Raw genomic sequence first — 22,009 nt, forward strand, 5'->3', positions numbered from 1 at the left:
CTAGGGCTATCTGCCTAAGGGAAGCGATGCCTTCTTGGAGGACTTTCTAAGGGAAACTGGCTCGTATACAAGTTACACAGTGACTGTTGAAAGAATTGGGATAACTTACTTATTTTAAAAGCAATTACTTCCAACTTTTTACAGCTGACTACATAATATAGCTGCTTTCTGAAATAGTAATCAGAAAGTTTGTGTTGCCACAAATAGTTTTATCATTTAATCCGCTTTGTGACAAAATTTTTCGTCATGTTTCCAGCATGCGCGCACAGTTTAAAACATTCTGTTGCATAATTTAATTCCATATTTAATATATCGTTTTTATAACATGTGAACCAAAAATTCTAAGAATTTCATGTTAAATTTTTATTTTATTTGGAGTTGAGTTTATAAAATGCATTTTGTTAAAAAAATCTGTAATGTTTTCTGGCATAAAATTTTTAATATTAAAATATTCATCAGATTTTTGGTTCAGTTAGAAAATAGTGCCCATATAAAGAATTTTTCAAGAGTGTATCATTAGTCATTTTTCAAATATCATGCGCACAAGGTGGAAAAATTTTTTGTCACAAAGCGGATTAAATTACAAAAATATTTGTGGCAACACAAACTTTCTGGTTAATAGTTCCCAAAGCAGCTATGTTATGTAGTCAGCTGTACAATGTTGGAAGTAAGTGCTTTTAAAATAAATTAAATATCCCAGTTCTTGCAAGTCACATAAGATCATAAGAGGTTTAAGGTGTACGAGCCCCCTTAAGGAAAGTGACATAGAATGTTTCTAAAGTTCAACACAAACATCAATTACAACAAAAAATTGTACTCTTAGAAGGGAAATCCAGTCTTGTAGAAACAGTATATCACAGTTTTTTGAAGAAAAATGGTTTGGTAACATTATAAAAATGGGTTCTAATAAGAAATGTGTCCACCCCCAGCCGCAAAACATTAGCGGCAGCGAAGTTCCATACTGTCAATTAAGTTGTCGGTCAGTGAAATGGGAAACAACGAACAGAGATGGAGTAATCCTTCTTCAAGTTCATCTAACGACCTTGGAGAAGGACTTAAGCAGCAACCCGTCTCCCAAGGTAGTCCCAAAGATGCTCTATCGGCAACATATTTCAGTTTCTCTTTTATACTTTATATCAAGAAATTTTTACTTTGTGCCAGGAAATGGGCCACTTAGTTAAAATCTTACAAACCAGTTCAAATTGCTTTTCTATCTGCGCAACGAACGGAGAATAAAAGGGTTTTTTTTCTTTCTCGCATATATTTTTGCTTCATTTTTGCTTTTCAGTCAAAGTTTTTATTTTTACACTTTTTCCTTGTTTTTGGAATTTCATTTTAATTATTTTAGTTGCGAAGTTGAATTTATAATTCTTCAAATAGTTATTTTAAAAATATCTATTTATTCTTTTGCATTCTGTACTTTAAACATGTTCATCTATTTCTTTTTTTTTTTTTTTTTTTTATTTATTTATTTGAATAACATTTCTTGCGAAAGAATACTTTATCATCTAGTATTCGTCACAATACGTTTGAGAACTGAGTTCGGTATTAAAAGATAAAGTATCGTAAAGCACGCTTAATACGTCTTTCAATGGCCCGTTCAGGAAAGATATGTAACTGAGAAAGCTGAATTATCTACATTTTAACTTAGAAGCATATGCACACAAAAACGTTTTGACGGTTTTATCACTGTGCCATTGATTTCACTGTTTTACCGTTCTACGTTTAGTTTGGTAAATATCCATATTTTCAAATAAGTTCAAATTTGTCATTTTCTAAATCACAAAATTAGATAGTGTAACACAAAGTTTAAATTTTATGCAAATAAATAAATAAATATTTTATTTTCTTAATATCTTGAACTTTCCTTTTTAACGGCTTATTGCTTCAAGAAAACATTAGTGCATTAACCACTTGCGCTAAAAAGACGTGCCACGCACGTCGAGATGCTTTTGTCTCAAACCGCGAGCAACGTGAACACCACGTCGATAGGCATTTATCGCAAAAATGAAAATAACGTGGTGCACATGTCGCCTAACAACGAGATTGTTTATTTCTCGAATTACAGCTCTGGATTGCACTCGCAGACGCGGAGAAGCGTAAATGAGGCACTTTACCGCTTATTATATTGTAGCGCAAGGCACCGCAACGTGAAGTTCAGTCGTAGCGCAAGTGATTAATGATTTTCTTGAGGCATTCTGCAGATATATCCACTATCAACCTGCCTTTTTATTCGCTATACACTATCTAAAAATACTTATTTGGACACCTTTGCAAATACCGATATCTGCGGTGCTAATAATCGTCCGCAGTAAATATTATGTAGGATATTATGTAGGAAACAATAGTGGCTTTAGTCGCATCCAAGATGCCTCAAAGTGCAGTTATCTGATTTTTGAGAAAAGTATAATCGTCAGGTATCACAGAAATGGCCGGTCCTTAAGGGGCATAGCTAGCCAGATGAAATACCCAGAATCAGAAGCGGCCTACGTGAATCAAATGGGGAAGTTGAGCTGTGATTGTAGGAATGCGTCCCGAGTCGGCAGACCCACGAAACTGGGAGACAGAGACTGACGAGTGTTGTCCAGAGAAATTCGGAAGAACCGCACTGAACCAATGGCCAACATACTCCAGGAATTTCAACAGGCATCCAGGAGTGCTGATTTCATGAGCGAGTGCACCGCTATGATGGCTTCCGACCACGGACATGAACCAAACGGAATTATATACCATCACGGCGGGGAAGACTCCAAAGTAACAAGGCTGAATATTACATACTAATAAAAATTTTCTACAGTTTGATAACTGCAGGCACTAAGCGTTATTCCGGTTATCTGCTTTAAGTGCTAAACATTTGAAACATAATATTATTCACGGTTGTGTCTGCTTACGCAGTGTCTTGAGATTTTCTCTATTTTACCAAGGGTTACTCTGTTTTTGAGTGTGTTAGACATCCACACTGCCCAGGCACAGTCCGCTGGTTTCTTCAAGTGCCAGGTTCTTGTATGTTCACAAAGAAAGTAATAATGGTCCGTGTCGCCTTCCTCTCCGCATTCGCAGAAAGGATATCCCTAAGTCTGAATCTGTTCAGGTATACTGGGAATGGTCCATGACCTGTCAAGAACTGTGTTAGGCTAGCACAGTGGGTCTTTATCTCCATGTTAACTTTTGGCAGTAAGCGAAATGTCCTTCATCATACCTCTGCCTTTGTCCATCTAGTTTACCAATTTTTAGCAGACTTGTCAAAGTTGTTCGCTCAATGTGAGACCAAGAAAATTTAGTTGGTCTTTTCTAATATATCCGTGAAGTTGGCTGCCTGCTTAGCCAGTGGGTCAGCGGCTTTATTGCCTTGAATCCCTGTGTGAGCGGCAACCCATTTTAAAGTGGGTCTTTGACGATCCGTAAGGAAGCACATCTGCTTGATTTTCATGGTAGTGCTGCCACCCAATTTGCCTTTGATCACAACCTCGCTGCTCGGTTAATATGGTGCAAAGCACCTCGAGAGTGGACAGTACAGGTTGTCTGAAGTGGTGAATCAAGGCTCAACCTCTCACGTTCGAAAGGAAGGATCTTTGTCTAGCGTTCGCCTGGAGAACACCTCCTGACAGAATGCATAGTGCCCACAATAAAGTTTGGCGGAGGTGGAATTATGGTCTGGGGGTGTTTCTGCTGATATGGGAGTGGAAACCTTGATAAAAAATTCATAGAATTACTGAATACCGACGCCTACTGCATTCTTTTGGATGACAGTGAGCTTCCTGTATTGTGGCAGTTTTAATGTTTCAACTTTGCGCCCGTTGGCGAGCTACGAAAATATAGCGTGGCTCCTTTAATGTCTGTAGCTTCAAATTCAACTTGAGGCTTACCATATTCTAGCAAAACTAGCTCCTAGCAATAAAAACAGTTCAATATTTTCAGATTCTCTAGCAGTTCGAAAATTTATTCTCTAATAGTTCGCACCATAACCAGCCGGGTACGCCATCCACTACCGCCCAAAAAGACCAAAACACACCACTGCGCATTGCATTTCTACCCGAGGTTAGACGGTTTGTGTCATTCACTCCAGTTTTCAAAGGGGCGCTTTTGAACCTGTCGTGTTCAATGGAGCCAAGACGACTAGGTCCGTGTTCTTTACTCACCGAGTCCAGATATAATCTGGAGAGAAGAAAGAAATACTCGAGGAGCTGAAAAGTTTACTTTTAGAAGAGTGGCATGCAATTCCACAAGACTTGATAAACACTTTTGTAAAGCCTATGAAATCAAGAAGTGAGGTACGCACACCATATGAAACAAACATTAATCCACAAAAAATGACTTATTTTTTTTCATCATTTTCCAGTTTCCATTAATTTGGTTTTAATTTCAATACTTTGCGAATAATCAACAGCCAAACATCGTAATTTATGTTAACTAAGATTTTGGGGCAATATTCGGTTTCGAGGGCCGTAAAAAATCGCCAAGCTATAGTTGATGCCAATGCTGCCAAAAATAATTGCGGCAATCCTAATAATTGCGGCAAGAAAGGAAGCATAATAGTAAATAATTATCCAAGATTGATGTTTTAATTTAGATGAAATGTCAATTTCATATAATACTTTTTTATAATTATAATTTATATGAAAAAGTCTAAACATGACTGAATGGAAGCATAAGAGTAAATAACTATTTCAGATCATTAATATAATTTATATTAAAATTGCTAAACATAACTGAATGGATGCCTGCATCGCTATTTCGCTACCGACTTATCGCTAAAACATAATTTCATCTCGTTGGTTGTTCAAACATAATTTTCTATAATGAATGATGCCCTTTCTTTGAAAATATTCTCGGTAAAGTGCAGAATCGCTCACTTATTTGTTTGCCGCTTTTTACAAGGGTAAAAACAATTGGATTTTTGTCAATTTTCTTTTACTTTTTAAGTGAAAATAGGTCGATGTGTACATAGATAAAATCAAGGGTGCGCGCAGTGCCATTTTTGTGCAATTCTGGGATTTTTTAAGTGAAAATAGGTCGATGTGCACATGGATACCGAGAATGTGCAATTCTTAAAAACGCGTCAAGCAGTGGGTGATTCTGCACTTTACCCAAAATTCTATTGCCGACATTTCGTCATGGGCAATTCCCAAATTGTTAAATCCATAGGATATCAAAAAATGATTTAAAATCAAAAAAGGAATTAAAAATTAAACTAGTATTTCAATGGCGTCTTAAGAAATATAGAACTATATAAACTTAAGCAATCTGAAATCTACGCGTACGCTGAGATTTGGCGTGCTGTTAAATGGGCGCGTTTGCTAGATTTGGCGCTTTTGCGCATACATTTTCGCTGCAATTTTTTTACGGCCCTCGAAACCGAATAGTACCGATTTTTGTAGAAATTTCTATAAATAATTTTTCACTAAGTATCAGTTACGTTTTACTTCTGTCATTATCCTTCAATTTGAATGACCAGTGTACTTACATATGTATGCATGGATGTTTATACCATACAATTTTTGACCTTAGAGATTGACTAGAAAAGAATGTAAGTAAGAGTTTTGAAAAGATTATCTATGACGATCTGAAGATTATGTTCCCAAAAAAGTAACTAATTAGAAAGGAGTTATAAATGTTCACTCAATCAGAAAGAAAGAAATTTCAAAATTGCAAAAAGATATTTGCATTAAAGAGAATCTAATTAACCTGAAAATTAATCATTGTTAATAGAGATAGTACTTTTGAGGAAAGAAGGGTACCCAAGTTGCTTTGAGAATCACGTTCATGCTGTCGACGTCAGAGCATCCTTGCTTAATTACATTTAAAATTCAAAACCTTAATAACTTTGAGTTAATTAATGGATGGAATGGTTAGCCAAACAGTCATTTCAATTCTTCTTGTGTTTCTTATTTTGATGGCAGATTTTTTTTTCTTTCGTTTTGTAGTGACCGAGCTCAGTGAGTGGTTTTCTGAGTCAAAAAAAAAATTGTTTTAATAAATTGCTTTAATTGTATGCAACTAAACGTTAATTATTTCCTTCAGGAGTTTTATGGGTTCTCGAAAAATGAGATCTTGCACATCAGCTGTTATTTAATACCTCATCCAGAAAAAGCAACGAAAATGAAATTTTTATAAATGATAGCAATCGTAAAGGTGTCGTGGTAAATTATTTCGCTGTGCACTTTTAAGTTATTTTTTTAATTGAATTTATTTTAGTTTTTAAAATACTTATTGCAGTAGCCATATTTCGTCTTCTGAACTCGATATTCTTCCTACGGGGAATAATTGCTTTAATCTTGTGGACAAGTACACAAAAAATCTGATATGTACACCACATGACTTCCTTGTACGGAATATTAAATTATACTCATTTTTTCTTGCATTTCATTTAAACTTATTGGATTGAATTAAATCTACTTCGCCGACAGCGCATAAACCACAATAGAATAAATGCATTCTTTAAAATTCACTGTGTTTACCATAGCGACACTCTGGCGCTAGATTCACTTAACAGTATTATATTTCGTTCATATTATAACTCAGAATGCACGAAATTTATATCATTTAAAGAATTATCTAATCGTTGCCACATGTTCTATTCAAATACTATAAAAAGCTAGAACGATGTATAAAAGAAATTAAGCAAACAAAACGAAAAAGAAACAGTTTTTCACAGACGATTGAGTATTTCTCATTCAATTAATTCAGTTTTCACTTCGCGACAAGGCAAAAATACATAAAAACTCAAAATATCTGTATTAAAAATTACGAAGTAAATCTTAAATACTTATTTCCTCGAAAAAATTCCAGAAAGGATTAAGCAAGCGCGATTTAATTCGCAATAATAAATGAAGGCGTTATTTTTGCGCTGCGAAGCTTAGTGTCTCTAGATTGGCAACAAATCTACAATTCTGCTGTTTCAAATGTAAACAAATATGTCCGCCGTGTTATTTAAAACGTAACCGCACTTAAACAGCTTTTAAATTGTTGATAATTGTACAAATATTGCTTCCAGAATTACGAAAGGCATAAAAACTTTAACCGGAAGATAAAAACAACATAATTCAATCATTTTTAAAGCAAAAAATGTACAATTTACAAACATATAAGAGTAAAGAAACTGAGATCACTGAGCCGGGTAACAGAGTGGATATATTTATAAATATATTTATATACGTTTGGCGCAGCCGATTGAAACCAAAATACGAGGTGCACATCTACATGTTATAGTAGTCTTATATACAAAATTTCAACGTTCTGAGGCTGCTCGTTTTTGAGTTATGCGAGATACGTACGTACGTACGTTCGTACAAACGCCACGAAAAATTCTCTTCAGAATTCATTTTAAAGCAGTTTTTAAGTTTTTTTGGAGGAAAAGAGTCTTTTATTCTGTCCTTACGTATAGATATTACGCAAAAACATCGTTAAATTGCATTCGAAAGCGGTCAAAGTGGATATTTTCGTTGAAATATGCTGCCTGAAGCTTTTCGCGATGACAGCACTTCCTTTTTACTTCGTACAAGGAAGTAAAAAATGGGACAGCTCTCGTTCTACTGGACCGATTGCCGAAATTTAACTTTCGTTTTCCATGTCTTTTCGTTTTCATGATACTGCGATTACGATATACTGTATTGTACTGGGTTTCTATTGCCGGAGCAATACTTGCCAGTCATGCAAATAGTTCCACGCGGAGCCATGGTAATAGGATCCTTTATCAGACCAGAAGTACACGCCTGAAGCCACGGCAACGAATGCGCTGTCGTTGGGGCTTGTTGTCAAGACCTATACTTTAGAAATATTGTAAATTCATTATTGAGTTTCCTCCGAGGAGAGAAATAAGAGGAAGAAAAAGCAATATGGCCAATTTTTGCCTGGGCTTAGGAGCTGACGCGAACTGTTTGCAACACTGGCCCAAACAAGAACAAGTCCAAAGTAGTTACACTTTTCATATCTCGTAAGCGCGACTTAGGATATATATTAGATTTATATCTAGCAACTGTTCTAACAGGTATTTTGACACAAAATCGGGCTTTTTCTGAAATAACGTATCAATTTGTCATCCATATTTCGATTCTACCATTCAAATTATGCCAAACTGCCAATTTTTGTAAAAACCGCAGGAGTAGTTTTTAAAAAATTAGCTGTCAAAATTTTGCTCCTCCATGTTAATTGAATTTTGGTATATATTTATTAATTTCTCTTTTTTTTTATTAAACTTATTTGATTCTTCCTTTGACATTTCGAAATTTAGGTTCATTCCAAATAAAATTCGCCTATTTTTTAGAATTTATTTTTAAAATTTGTATTTTTAAATAATTTTTATAAAGTCTTCGAAAAACTTTTGAATAGATAATAATAAAAAATAAAAAATCTATAAAATTTAGCGGCGTACATTTTAATGTGTACGCCACTAAATGACATAAATGAATGTGACATAAATGAATTCCCTAAAATATCATATTTTAGTTTATAATACTCTTGCGTGTTATAGATTCGCGATGCTCCCTTCAATTAACTACGCCAAATGAGCAGAAAAAGAATTGAAAAATTACTGCAAAAAATAACAGTACACAGCAAAATAAACAGCTATAAATACTCCAAGAAGAACACAGAGATAACACAAATTCTCCTTAGCGCAGGAGAATTAAGCCAAATAAACCGATATCGCTTTCAAAATAAAGTACAATTCGGAATTCATTATATATCGAGCTAATTCTTTAAACCTAGTTATGTCCGTGAACCCCTTTGCTCCCGCCGCTCAAAAGAGTCGTTTAAATAGGGTAGCCAAACCTTCTGGAAGCTTCCAGGGCAATCGTTTGGAGGTTATCAAAAATTTGTTTTCTTAAGATATCCAGAAAATCGCCAAGTTACAGAAATACCTTCAGATGTCTCCAACATGTCGATTAAAATTTTCGACAAGGCTGGTCGGGAAATTTTTGCCTGCCTTCAGTCGTCTTGAGCACAATATGTATTTATAAGTGTGTTATTTTCATCAAGTTATTTCTGTCAGCGGGGCTACCTGGCCGATATGCTAACTACCCAGTGGACCGGCTGCCTCGCTGTCGGTGGAAAGAAAGTCTATACCTGATGTCAGATGGGCACAGTAAACCATCATTATTCGGTTTATCAGTCTGTACCTTTGACGTCTAATTCAGCTATTTCCACAAGTTAACAAGTCGACCAATTCGAAATCATAACAGTTAAATTCTTTTATGTAGACATGGATAATTCTTTAAACCTAATTATGCTCGTGAATCCTCTTGCTCCCTCAAATTCCATTAAACCAAAATACAAGCTAAAATTACTTAACAAGAATCATACAATGCACAAAATTTAAAACACAATCAAGTGTTTACAAAGATTTACTACAACATGCATTGAGGTAATGAATTACATAACCCTGGTACTGAATGTGTGCTCAAGGTTTTACACAACAATGTTTCTAAAGTAGAGGTCTTGACAACAAGCCCCAACTACAGCACAGGAGACAGGAGACCACTGGGTGAGCAGCTGAACCGCCATGAAGACTTTCAGATTTATTGCTCACTCAGTGGGACCACGTTTATTTAAAATTTTATATTACAATAAAAATTTTGATTTTGATGTACACGTAATTTTGACATATACTTGACACACATTGACAGAATTCATAAAGATATTAACAGAAATTTTGATGGTACGTACATAGAATATAGAATACGTAATGTAGAGTACAAATAAAGATTTAGATAAAAAATTTTGGTTTTATACATAATAAATACAATAGGATTTTGATGGTATGATGAATTGCAATAATAGTTCACAGTTGGTAAATAGTTAATAATTCATAAATAGTTCACTGTTCATTATAGTGCACAGTTCATAAGTCTGCTAAAGTTTATTTATCTGTTGAAGATAATAATTAGTCTGATGTAAGTTCTGATAAAGCTCTGAAAAATTTTATAGTTAGTGTGAAGTAAGTTTCATATTTGTTGATTGAAGTTGGGCTGTCTTGAAGTGATGTTAATTATGCCGAAAAAATGCTGATGTGGAATTGTGATGCCTTAATTTATGCTGCCTTTAGATTATCACAATTTTCTATGAGATATTCCATTAAATTATGAAGTTTTTTGCGGAGAGATTTATTTCTGAGTAGTTGTTTGAACCATCCTTGGGCATTTTCCCTTGTGAAAGGACGAAAGTGGAGGTCTTTAGTGATTGCACATTCAAACAGGTAATGATCTATTGTTCCTGTTGATCCACATATACAGTTGTCTGTATGATACAAGCCGAAACGAAAAAGATATGAAATGAAGGGTCCATGTGCTGTTAGAAGATATGTTATTGCATTACTTGTTGTAACTAAATTTCGTGTTGGTTTTGGTAGAAACATAAAAGTTCGTGTGCCCGTATTATCTTGTGACGACATGAGTTTCCATTGTAAAATCAAGTCTTGTTCAAGTCTTGATTTTAAAAGTGATATTGGACTTGGTAAATAGGTTCCAACTACAGCACAGTCGTTACCGTGACTTCAGGCATGTACTTCTGGTCTGATAAAGGATCCTATTACCATGGTTATGCCTAGCCAGAATACCACTCAAGCCAAAACAAAAAAGTTACGTGAAGAATATATCTATCTAAATCCTGTCTCAAATCTGTAGCAGCCGGCTTCCCTACTGCTATAGCAATAGAGCGATCAGAAAAAAATATACAGAGCAGATGAAATTATAAATTTTATAACAGAAGCTAGCGGGCAAGCTCTCTAGATCAGCGAGCTGCGGCCAAAGCAATATTTATAAGTTCTATGTACTGAAAATCTTAAAATAAAATGAACTATTAATTTAATGTACTGCATACAGCGGCCAAAGCAAAATTTATGAGTTTTATATTCACCTGGAAATGAAATGTGCAAAAACGTTCCAGTATGAATGAAATCAGTTCATTGTTTCTAAGCAACGACCATTTCGTAAAGTGGTTTTGTTGCCAAACCATGAAACGAAATTCCAAATTCGCTAGTTGATATTTTTTACATATTTGTAGGGAATTCCGGATTTTATGTGTTTTAAATTTCACTTCTTTCGTGTCTTTGTGGATTTGGTTTCTAAATTACTTGCAATATTTGGATTTGGCTTCTAAATTTTTGTGTAATATATATGTTGTGTAAGCATTGGAGGCTCCCTTCAGCCCACCTGGACAAAAGTGTCCCCATAGCTCAAAAGAAGGGGCCCCGTATCTCCACAAACGAGGGCAGCCAGTAACCCAGCCACCCCCAAACTACTTCCCACTGCGCTGTAGTTGGAACCTACTTACCAAATACAATAAACACATTTAAAATCAAGACTTGAACAAGACTTGATTTTACAATGGAAACTCATGTGGTCACAAGATAATACGGGCAGACGAACTTTTATGTTTCTACCAAAACCAACACGAAATTCAGTTACAACAAATAATGCAATAACATATCTTCTAACAGCACATGGACCCTTCATTTCATATCTTTCTCGTTTCGGAAACAAAAATACTAAATCAAAAATCAGTAAGCACATCTAACACAAAATTACAGACCAACAAACAAACAACAAAAATTCATAAACACAAATTCACAACATAGAACACCACAGATATCCAAAACCCATATAAATACAAAATTCAATTTTAACAGAAGATTCCTAACAGCGCCCTATTTTCATTCATGAACTTTATTAGAGCAATAGAATATGATTTAAAAACTTTAAAATTAATGACACATTAAAATCAGTAATGTTAAAAATCTGTCTAATAGGGGCTGTTAAACTACAATCAACGACGAAATGCCTAGCATCACCGTCAACCTGACAACTATTACATTAATTTATTTTCCTGCAGATTAAATCGGTTGAAATAGAACGGAAACCTACCATGTCCAGTCAAAACCTGATTAACACCAATACTGTTCATACATTTCATTTTATTTGTGATTTTAATTAGTTAAATAAATCCTTTGTTTTTAGGTGAAAAGAATCACTGTATTTTCCATTTGTTAACGTAAAATTTTTTCATTCTTCGAATTGCAATTCTCTTCGAACCTGTTACTTCAATATCCATTGCACTGATATTTGATATTTTTTACTGATATTTGATATTTATATTTGAGACCGTCTGCTTGGCCAGGCTGTCGGCCCTCTCATTATATATTGTGTATGCGAAATATTTATGTTATATTTTAATCATATGTTTTATATCAGCCAAGCTTGGTTTAATTTGAAGATTAAAATCTAAGTCAAACGGTTTTAAAACTGAACATTTCTTAAGCATAATTAATAAGGCGGTAAAGTAATGTCACAACACACACACAAATAAGAAAGGAAAATCACATGCTTTTAAACCATCATCACACGCTTTTAAACCATCACCTAATAATCAAATAGAATCTTCAATTTGCCACCTTAAGATTTCTAATTCAGCTAAGGAATTTCATTGCTAGCTTACCGTAATATTTTTATTTTAAAACGATTTTCTGTATGTTTTGGTATTAAATAAGCAGTTGCAACATTTACAGAATTTCAGCAAGCATTTCGTTTTACCAGAATTTCGCTATCCTGCCTTAGAAGAGAGAATAGAAAACAGAAATAATATCTGCACGAGAAAATTCTTCTTTACAGTTTTTTCGAGAACTCACATCGCAAGTATTTTATTTATCTACCAGATTCATATTTCTAAGTTACCGAAATTCTGAATGTATTCTATTTCTCAAAAATTCCGCTTTATTATTTACTACACGTGTTATATCAGAAAAATTCATTTTTAGAAAATGCACATTCAAGGAATTCGCAGAAACCTAAAAACATGTAAAAAAAAGCAATTCTTCCCATTTTCTGACAAAACACCCCAGCTCTGTTTCTTTTATCTGAAACTTTTACATAAAAAGATACTGAAATTTTCAGAAATATATGAACCTTCCGCTGGTTCCATGACGGAAATTTATACATGAAAGTTTTTTTTTTTTTTTTTTTTTTTTTTTAAGGAACATGTAAAGATATTTTTCTCGATGCATTGAACCAAAGATATTGCGGTTCCGTCACCTGCTTCGAGCTAGTATTTATGCAGGCAGACAAGAAAAGTCTTTTGAAGTGAAAAATTAACACTTCTGTAGAAGAATAAGAGGGATTTTTTTTTTTTTTTTTTTTTTTTTTAACAATAAAGCTGCTTCCTTAAAGCCCATGATTTTGCACAAAATACATATGCTGTTGTCCGATTTATTTTTTTTTATTTATCAGTACGTCATCATGTGCATATTAATATGCTACTAAAATTTTGCGTTTAATTTACGTTTTACGTTAGGGTAAATTAAACGTAAAAACGTTAATTACGAAATGTAAATTAAACGTATAAACAGATATAAATTTAAGGTAAAATGTTACGATTTATGTTAAATTTTTACCTCAGTTTGTTAGATTTATACCTCGTTTAATTTAAAAGGTTTAAACAAATTTCTTTTATTAAATTGAGCGTTGAAAGAATATGGCCTGAAGTGTGCTGGAAGTAACCACGACTTGTGTGGCGATATAATTTCATCAATAACAGATACTTAAATTTAAACTTTGGTAAAAGTAGTCCAAGACTAGTTTGGTTTGGTTTATTTAATTATGGCAAATCACACTAGAGCTATCTGCCTAAGGGGAGGGATGCCTTCGTGGAGGACTCTCTAAAGGAAACTGGCTCGTATACACGTTACACGAAAACGCCCATGCAGCCAGCCAGCTCACGGGATTCGAACTTCGGACCGAACTACCAATGTTCAACGACTTTACCGCTCGGCTGCTGGTGGGCCCAGTCTAAGACTGGAATCACTGGCAATAAACTAAGCTGTAAGCTGCCCCAATCAACTTAACTTTATCCAGTATATAAGATTTAAAGCAATCGGCTGCCAGAGAATGCAAAGTCGAGATATGTTGAAAATCCACCTAAAATGTTTTGAGATTGGCCCATTTAAATTTGAATCTAAAACATTTCACCTACGTGGCTTCCGAAATTAACTATCAAAATGTTATTAATCCCGAAATCAGAAAAATGGTTTTTGCTGCAAGTCGTTGCTTTTTTGGTTTAAAACCTCTTCTGAAATCTCATATAAGAGAAGGTTAAAATTCTATAATTAACCTATGCTCCGGAGACGTGGACTTTGACGGAACGAAGAGCCTTTGGGACCTTCAAAAGGAAGATTCTAAGAGCTATTTTTGCTGCTGTTTTGGAGAATGATATGTGGCGTAAACGGCATAACTCCGAACTGTACAAATTTATAAAGATAAGGACATTATTAAATCCATGAAATTAAGTAGAAGGAGATGGGCAGGTCACTTCCTGAGACTGAATGCTTAGAGAATGGTCCTTAAGGTCTTTAACCGTTTGCAGCACACACACAGTGTGTCCGGTCTGGGCACACCTAAAAATTTCTTTCTGTACGCCCAGAACAATTGAATGAAAAAGGATTTATAAGTTACTATAGGTTACTCTGAACCTTCTTTATTTATAGTAGATGGCGGCTCAACACAAACCAGTCCATATATTTTAGCCATGTTTAGTTTTGTAAGACCCTCATTTTTCAAAGAAATCTTCCAGATTTTTTTTTAGGGTATAAAAGGAATCGTTTGAAAAGAAATTTCTATATTATTTTTTTGGCTGTATGCTAATCTCCTTATTCTATATTAGTTTCAAATTTTTACCTTGAAATCTTGCCTAAAATCAAACGGCGAACCCTAGGTGTGCTCAGAGGGGCTCACCGATAATCTAGGACAAATGAGAGTCTGTATTCTTTTTTTCTCCACATCTCATCGGTCAGTTCATTGACAACAATGCTCGTTTCAGCAATCTTTTCAAAGCTCTATTCAATCAGTGTGCCACAGAATTAAAACGATAAGTGTTATCTTCACAAAATTTTACTTGTGTTCTCTTCTAGGCCTAATTAGACTGCTAACCTTTTTTTTTTTTTTTTTAATTAAAACTCCGACTTTAAAAGGTAGCGTGCCGGAAAGGGTTAATACAACTTAAGTTGCCTTTGTCAGAAAGGAAGCAGTGACTGATAGGACTTGTCCTTATCTTTTTCCTATTTAGTTTTATTATATTTACAAGATAGTCTGGTAGAAAAAAATACAGATATGCGTTATTATCGTTGCTGCAAGACTGTCGTGTAACGAATTTGCGACTGTAATGAAATATGATATGCGTCTTTAGTGATTTGAGATTTTATTAATTTCTGAGCGATGAATATCGAAAATGAGCTAACATTTCAGTGCATACAAGAATACAAAATTTTTAAGTAATGAAACATATTTCAGAGGGAAAATCTATCCGTTTTAAGGAACGCTTATTCAGGATGGGAAACTCCTCAAAATTTTTAGAACACGTGCAACTGCGAGTTTTGCTTCCTTTAAACATTTCTTAATGCCCATAAATCCAGGGTCTTTCGCAGTTTATATTAGCATGCTCAGTTTTAGGCAGTACTAAAGCTTTAAGCGGTACTAATGTTCATTCCTGAAAGCGTGGAATTCTCACTTTAATCCTCCCCCCCCCCCTTTTTTTTTTTTTTTTTTTTTTTCATTTTGTTGAAAAATGAAAAATACCGAATTTCTGTGAAAAATGGGCACTGAAGCGTAGCGTAAATCAACAGATCGAACCTTGGATGTATCCGAGAATTTTTCTATAAGAGTATGAAATTTTCAAAATTAAACAGCTGCCCAATGTTGCGTTATTATGTTTTACATTTCCGTTGCATTCATTCTTTTATTTATTTATCTGATCATTTTATCACGCATACGAAGGAATAAGTTCGTTCTGTCGTGTTCTTTTGTACTCGAAAGATTTTCCTTGCATAAAAAGATAACCTAAAAAATGTGCATATTTTTTCAGGAATTCTTGACTGAATATGCTCTGAAGGGCGTGTTTTATTTAGTCAGTTGTTCTATAAAATCAATATCAGCAAGTCGATGCCAAACCTTCTAAAATTCTTCTTACGCTTAACCAAAATCATTCTAAAAATACGTAAATAAATGCTTAGAGAATTTACATATTTTTAGAGTAGTATTGAAGTAGTGTTCTCTTGCAATTATTCAGAAGACTAACTTAATTTTTGCTTACAATATTGTAATTTGGAATATTATATTACAAATTACAAATATTATTACATATTACAAATATTACAAATATTGTATTGTAATTTGCTTGTAATTTTTGGCTAAGAAAAGCGACAAGACTAATGGCGTTTGTTGCAGAACGATGGTAAACTTTTTATAACTACTAGAATAAAGTAAAATTTCAATGCACATGCAGAAAAGAAAATGCGTAAAATAACAGCTGTGATCGCAAAAGTTACCACAGTGCTTTTGGCTTGGTTTGGTTTATTGTATTTTGGCACAGCACTCGAGGGATATTTGCCTAAGGGGATGGATGCCTTCATGGAGGACGTTCTAAGGGAAACTGACTCGTATACAACGCACACATAGGGGAACACTACCAATACGCCCAAGCAGCCAACCCGTTCGCGGGATTCAAACATCGGACCGAACTGCCAGTGTTCAGCAACGTTACCGCTCGGCCGCTGTTAGGGCCCTACAGTGTTCACAAATTATTTTTGTCTTTAACAATACGTAATTTAATTGTCCATAGTATATATGAACACTGTCAAAGCGTACATTAAAAATAAATCCTACATCTTAAAAATAAATGAAACGCAAAAACTTTTAATCTTCTATTTTCCACCGACTATCATCGAAGTATAAAAGTAAGGTTAATTAAAAAACTTTTCTCTGTTTGAAGTGTATTTTCTTCTTTTGAATGTTACCGTAAATCAAGTAAACGTTTACTCAAATTAAAATGCTCAAACGTACACGCAACTTATTAATATAACACAGGTTTTCCCTCTTTTCACTTAACTGCTGTGGAATTCATGTAATTTTGCTTAATCCTGGACGTTGCTCCCGTGGCATTTCCACGTTTAAGCTGAAGTCTATTTGTTACTTACGTATTAACGCAATCATTTTGCCAATATTTGGCGATATTTTACAGATGAAAAATAAAAATTAGTTATCGGGTGCAAATTGGTAGTTTTCGAGCCTTTTTTTAAGAAAGATTCCCAATTGACGATACTTATCGTAAGTCTGTAATTTAAAATACAGATTTGAATTATGAAAAAAGGGTTATATGACGCATTAAAAAAGACACGCACATTCTTCTTCAAATCTTTCCGTAATTTTTGTTGCGTCATTCTTCTGAAACACTTGGCAATCTATTTTTGCTTCTAAAAAGTCACAGCAGTGCGGTTTAGTTTGGTTTATTTAATTATGGCAAAGCACTCTAGGGCTATCTGCCTAAGGGGAGGGATGCCTTCGCGGAGGACTTTCTAAGGGAAACTGGCTCGCATACACGTTTACACATGGGGAAAACCACGAAAACGCCCACGCAGCCAGCCCGTTTGCTGGATTCGAACCTCGGACCGAACTACCAGTGTTCAGCGACTTTACCGCTCGGCCGCTGGTGGGCCCCAGAGCAGTGCGGAGACTCGGTTTCATGCAGTCTTCTACAACAACGGCTATCGAGGAAACTACCTACAAAAATTTCAGCAAATTTCTGCATTCTTGCAAAAATATTACTGCAGTTTCATTCATTGCTGGAAATTCTTCAAATATCACGCAATAAATTTCACGATTACCTCATAAAAACCTTAGAATAAGACAAAAAGGAACGCATATGAAAAATGGCGGCATTGCTTGCTTGAAGAATTGTTATGATCACGGCTGCCAGAATTTCAATCATTCTGAAAATTTGGTGACTTCTACTAAGGTGGTTGCGTTAATACGTACGTACCAGCCTACTATATCTAAAACGAAAACTAAATTAATTTAGTTTAATATTAAATTAATTATATTGAAACTGAAACTAAGCTGAGAAAACAAACTGTAAATTACCTGGGACCGACTTCAGATATCGCCCAAAATGGACGATTTGGCAAAAAAAATTCGGAGCATAAAAATAATAGCCAAAATATTTTCTGCTAAGTTGATGAAAAATCCAAACGAAAAATAATAGAACAGATATTCATAAATTTAGAAATTTTTATTGTAAATTAAATAACTTCCCAAAGTAGTCGGGGAGAAAAAATCGGTTAACGAAGAAACTGCGAATATCATTTAAAATGTCTGATTGGTTTGGTTTGGTTTATTTAATTACGGCAAAGCACACTAGGGCCATCGGCCTAAGGGGAGGGATACCTTCGTGAAGGCCTTTCTAAGGGAAACTGGCTCGTATACACGTTACTTAATCCCTGATAAGAACTTAGAATCTTACCTAAACGAAATGTGTAGTATTTATTTGTTCGAAGACCACTCGGAGGAATCTCAGAAAAATCCCTATTGAACAGACGCGTAAAGTAAAATAGAGGAATACTTTCTGTGCATTTTAAATTTCGTTTCAATTCATTGTCTTCCCCACAGCACATAGAGAAACAAGCTTAATCGGAAAGAATTCCATTTCATGCCCCTACATTTCTCCTTTCAGCGTCTTCACATTTTCATTCGATCTCGCGAGGCGAAAGCATTTCAAAACACAAATTCCGGTAACGTTGCTTATGGTTCTGTTTTTACGCACCCAATTGAATGGAAGCTTCCAGCGATTCCAAGAATTCTTCTCAGCAGGATCGAAAACCAATTTTTTTTCGCTCATTCTTTGCATAAAAGTCAGACTTTTTCCTAAATAAAAAAAGGTTTTCTGCAAAGTCTTCTTGAATTCTAGGCGCCGTATTTTTAAAATCTCGTAATATGGACTTCTTAAATTAAACCCTGTCTCAACAACACATTGTGGCTTATTCCAGCAATTTTTCTCAAAGAGAAAATATTCGAATATACCAAAGTGCCTGACTGGGTATATCGTTGAGATCTTAACCCATTTTTTATTGATAAAAGAAGTTCAGAAAATTACATCCAAGACAACTGCGTGCCTTCGATAAGGTGAAAATCGGATGAAATACTGGTTTTAATTTCACATTTTCATAGTCTTCCATGGAAAGCCTTAAAATAATGGACAAAATTTATACCTTTACTTTTCTTCCTCTAAAATGACTGAAATAATGAGCAAAATCTTTATATTTACATTTCCCAGCAATGTTAAAGACGCTGAACATAGGTAGTTCGGTCCGATGTTCAAATCCCGCTAACGGACTGGTTGCACGGAGTTTTTGTGGTTTTCTCCATGTGTAACGTGCATATGAGAAAGTTTTCCTTAAAACGTTCTCCAAGCAGTTTCTCACTAGATGAAAGCAAACTGCTTCTATCTGTAAGTAACAAATTACGGCTAATCTTTAGAATATGGTAATAGGTAGTTTGGCGACATTTTGGTAAGGCGACAAAGGTTACTAGGTAGGACTTTAGCAATAATCTGAGAAATACACAGTTCGAATCACAGATTATTTTGTCTCAGAGAAATGAGAGATCATGAGACATGTAATGTGACATTTTCCGGAAAATTCCGATCGTGATTTTAGCTAATAAGCGCTTGGAAACAATTTCGCTGCTAAATTGCAGAATCGCCCATTTATTTGTTTGTTTGGCGCTTTTTACAAAAGTAAGAAGAATTGGATTTTTGTCAATTTTCTTTGACTTTTTAAGTGAAAATAGGTCGATGTGTACATGGATAAAATCAAGCGTGTGCGCAATCCCATTTTTGTGCAATTCTGGGTCTTTTCTTAAGTGAAAATAGGTCGACGTGTACATGGATACCGCGTATGTGCAACTCTTAAAAATGCGCGAAGCAGTGCGTGATTCTGCACTTTCGCCCAATTTCGCACCTAATCTTCGTCATGATTAAGCATTTTTGTTCCATAAAAGTGCTAGTATAAGCGTAATTCGCCTAGCAGATTGTTGGAAAAAATGTTGAGTAAAAAAAAAAACATGCCTTTACTTTGTGAAAACAAAATGGAGTCCAAAACAAAACTAGCAGGTTGCTGTAGCAGGGTTGGTCGCCAATTTTCGCCAAGTTACCATAATGTAAAGATTCACCAAGGTTTTTTTTTGGGGGGGGGGGCTTATTATGTGCTCTGCACTTAGGCACTACACGGAAAAGGAGGGATGACCCGTGGAGGCCTTTTTAAGGTAAACTGGCTTGTATCCACGTTACACATGGGAAAACCACGAAAACGCCCATGCAGCCAGCCCGTTCGCCGGGACTCGAACTACCAGTGTTCAGCGGCTTTCACCGCTCGGCCGCTGGTGGGCCTCTGTTCTAGGTTGCAGTATAATTATTAAAATATAACACAGTATAAAAACAAGAAGTAACTTACATTGTGACGTTAGATGTATTTTTTCTTCCTGCATCGTAATTCACCAATATGTCGATGACTTTTCGAAAAATTACCATTTGTACAGGTGAACAAACTCCAGAAATCATTGCAACACATGTAGCGAATATGATCAAAACTTTGTCCCCGTGGCTTGCATACCTAAACTGAGTAAATAAATATGAAATGTTAATTCGTATATGTTTTTCGGAGCATAAAATAAACAACTGACAACTTCAAAAAGACTAAATATTATTATTAAAAAATAAATTGTAAATTATAAACGCATAGTTACACTTCCCTGAGGATTTTGGGAAAAAAGTTAAAGGTAGCAATTTATTCCTTACCACGCTAAAGCATCTTTTAGAAGGGGAAATGATCCATCATAGCCAACCTGGCTTTGAAAGAAAATTGTCAAAATTATATGACTTAAACCGCTTTTACCTAACGTGAAGAAAGCGCATTCTGAAGGTGGCATGCATAGCAAAAATGCCCATTTTAAAGTTTGAAATTTATGATATATTTAGCATATATGATATGTTGATATGACTCAAATTTATGAGTACGTGAACTAAATAAAACATAATGCAAATCTTTTGAGAAGATGAACTACCTGAATTGAATGCTAATATGACACAATACAAATGACTATCATTGTAAATAAATTCCCATCCATTACAATTATATTAGAGTTAGAAAGCCAGCGTCAGAGCAATGGCTGTCTTCTTTGACCCTTGAAGGTCGAGCTGTTGTTGTTTACTTACATGTAGCAATGGCTGGCCACTGAGCTGAAATACGATGACGCACAAATAAGTCACACCCTATGAGACACAAGAAATATTTATAATTAACTGTACCAATATTCAATCGATACGAAAAAGATTCCTTACCTTGCTGTTGTTGCGTTTTCGACGAATTGAAGAGTATTCAAGTTTTACAAGCACAAATCACAAGTTTCGGAACTTGGAGAAACCAAATGAGATACACTCTTAATCCAATGGGACAAATGGCGAAAAACACAGCACAATACTACATAAAGTCATGCCCAGGAAAACTGTTGTTACTCAAGCACTACTTGTCGCACCCACAAAACATTTGATATCACACGAACCACGAATAATTCCCTGTATCCAAAGATATATCACACTTGATGTGGTTTCCTGATACACACTGGTAAAACTGATGATCGAAGAAGTGGTGTAGAATTTCTTCACTTCATTTGTAATTGAGATGAAGCTGTATTTTGGAAACAGCGTGTTGGTAAAACACTTATTCTTTAATAACTCGAGAACCACTTATCGTGCAGGGATAAATTTGATATAACTGCATTTGCCTTTCGATGGCGCAAAGGATGATGTAAACTTTAAAAATCAGGACTTCCGCATTTTAACTTATTCGCCTCGGAATTTCACAAACAACATCCACAGCATTGCTGAAGCACAAATTTCATCAGAAAAAAGCAAATTTAGACTTATACTTGCGCCATTCACGAGTACTCAGGAGGCAATGGGGTGTTAATAAAACACAGCAAAGGCGTCGCTTCAATTTCTGCCAAAACCCTCGAAAAATGGGTTAGTCTATGTGATGACGGGAAAACCTCAAGCGTTATCTGCCAAAGAGAAGGGATGCTTACGTGGAGGACTTTCTAAGGAAAAGTGGCTCGTATACACGTTACACATGGGGAAAACACGAAAGCGCCTATGCCGCCAGCCCTTTCGAATAATTCGAACCTCGAAACGAACTAACAGT

At 35.1% G+C, this 22,009-nt stretch overlaps 1 long non-coding RNA gene across 1 annotated transcript in view; it reads right to left on the minus strand.

Annotated features, from left to right (window-relative positions):
• The window catches only part of LOC146993080 (uncharacterized), a 129,896-nt gene extending 108,121 nt beyond the window's left edge, over positions 1-21,775 (minus strand). Inside the window, exons 1-2 of the long non-coding RNA XR_015038579.1 lie at positions 21,151-21,775; positions 20,264-20,427 (exon numbers count right to left, since the gene is read on the minus strand). This is a non-coding gene — a long non-coding RNA (uncharacterized LOC146993080). The remainder of the gene's footprint in view (positions 1-20,263; positions 20,428-21,150) is intronic.
• Positions 21,776-22,009: the final 234 nt, after the last annotated feature.

The sequence above is a fragment of the Stegodyphus dumicola genome, chromosome X1, assembly GCF_044657685.1.
Source record: "Stegodyphus dumicola isolate Sdum_Otavi_A_Nest chromosome X1, ASM4465768v1".
Taxonomy (NCBI): domain Eukaryota; kingdom Metazoa; phylum Arthropoda; class Arachnida; order Araneae; family Eresidae; genus Stegodyphus; species Stegodyphus dumicola.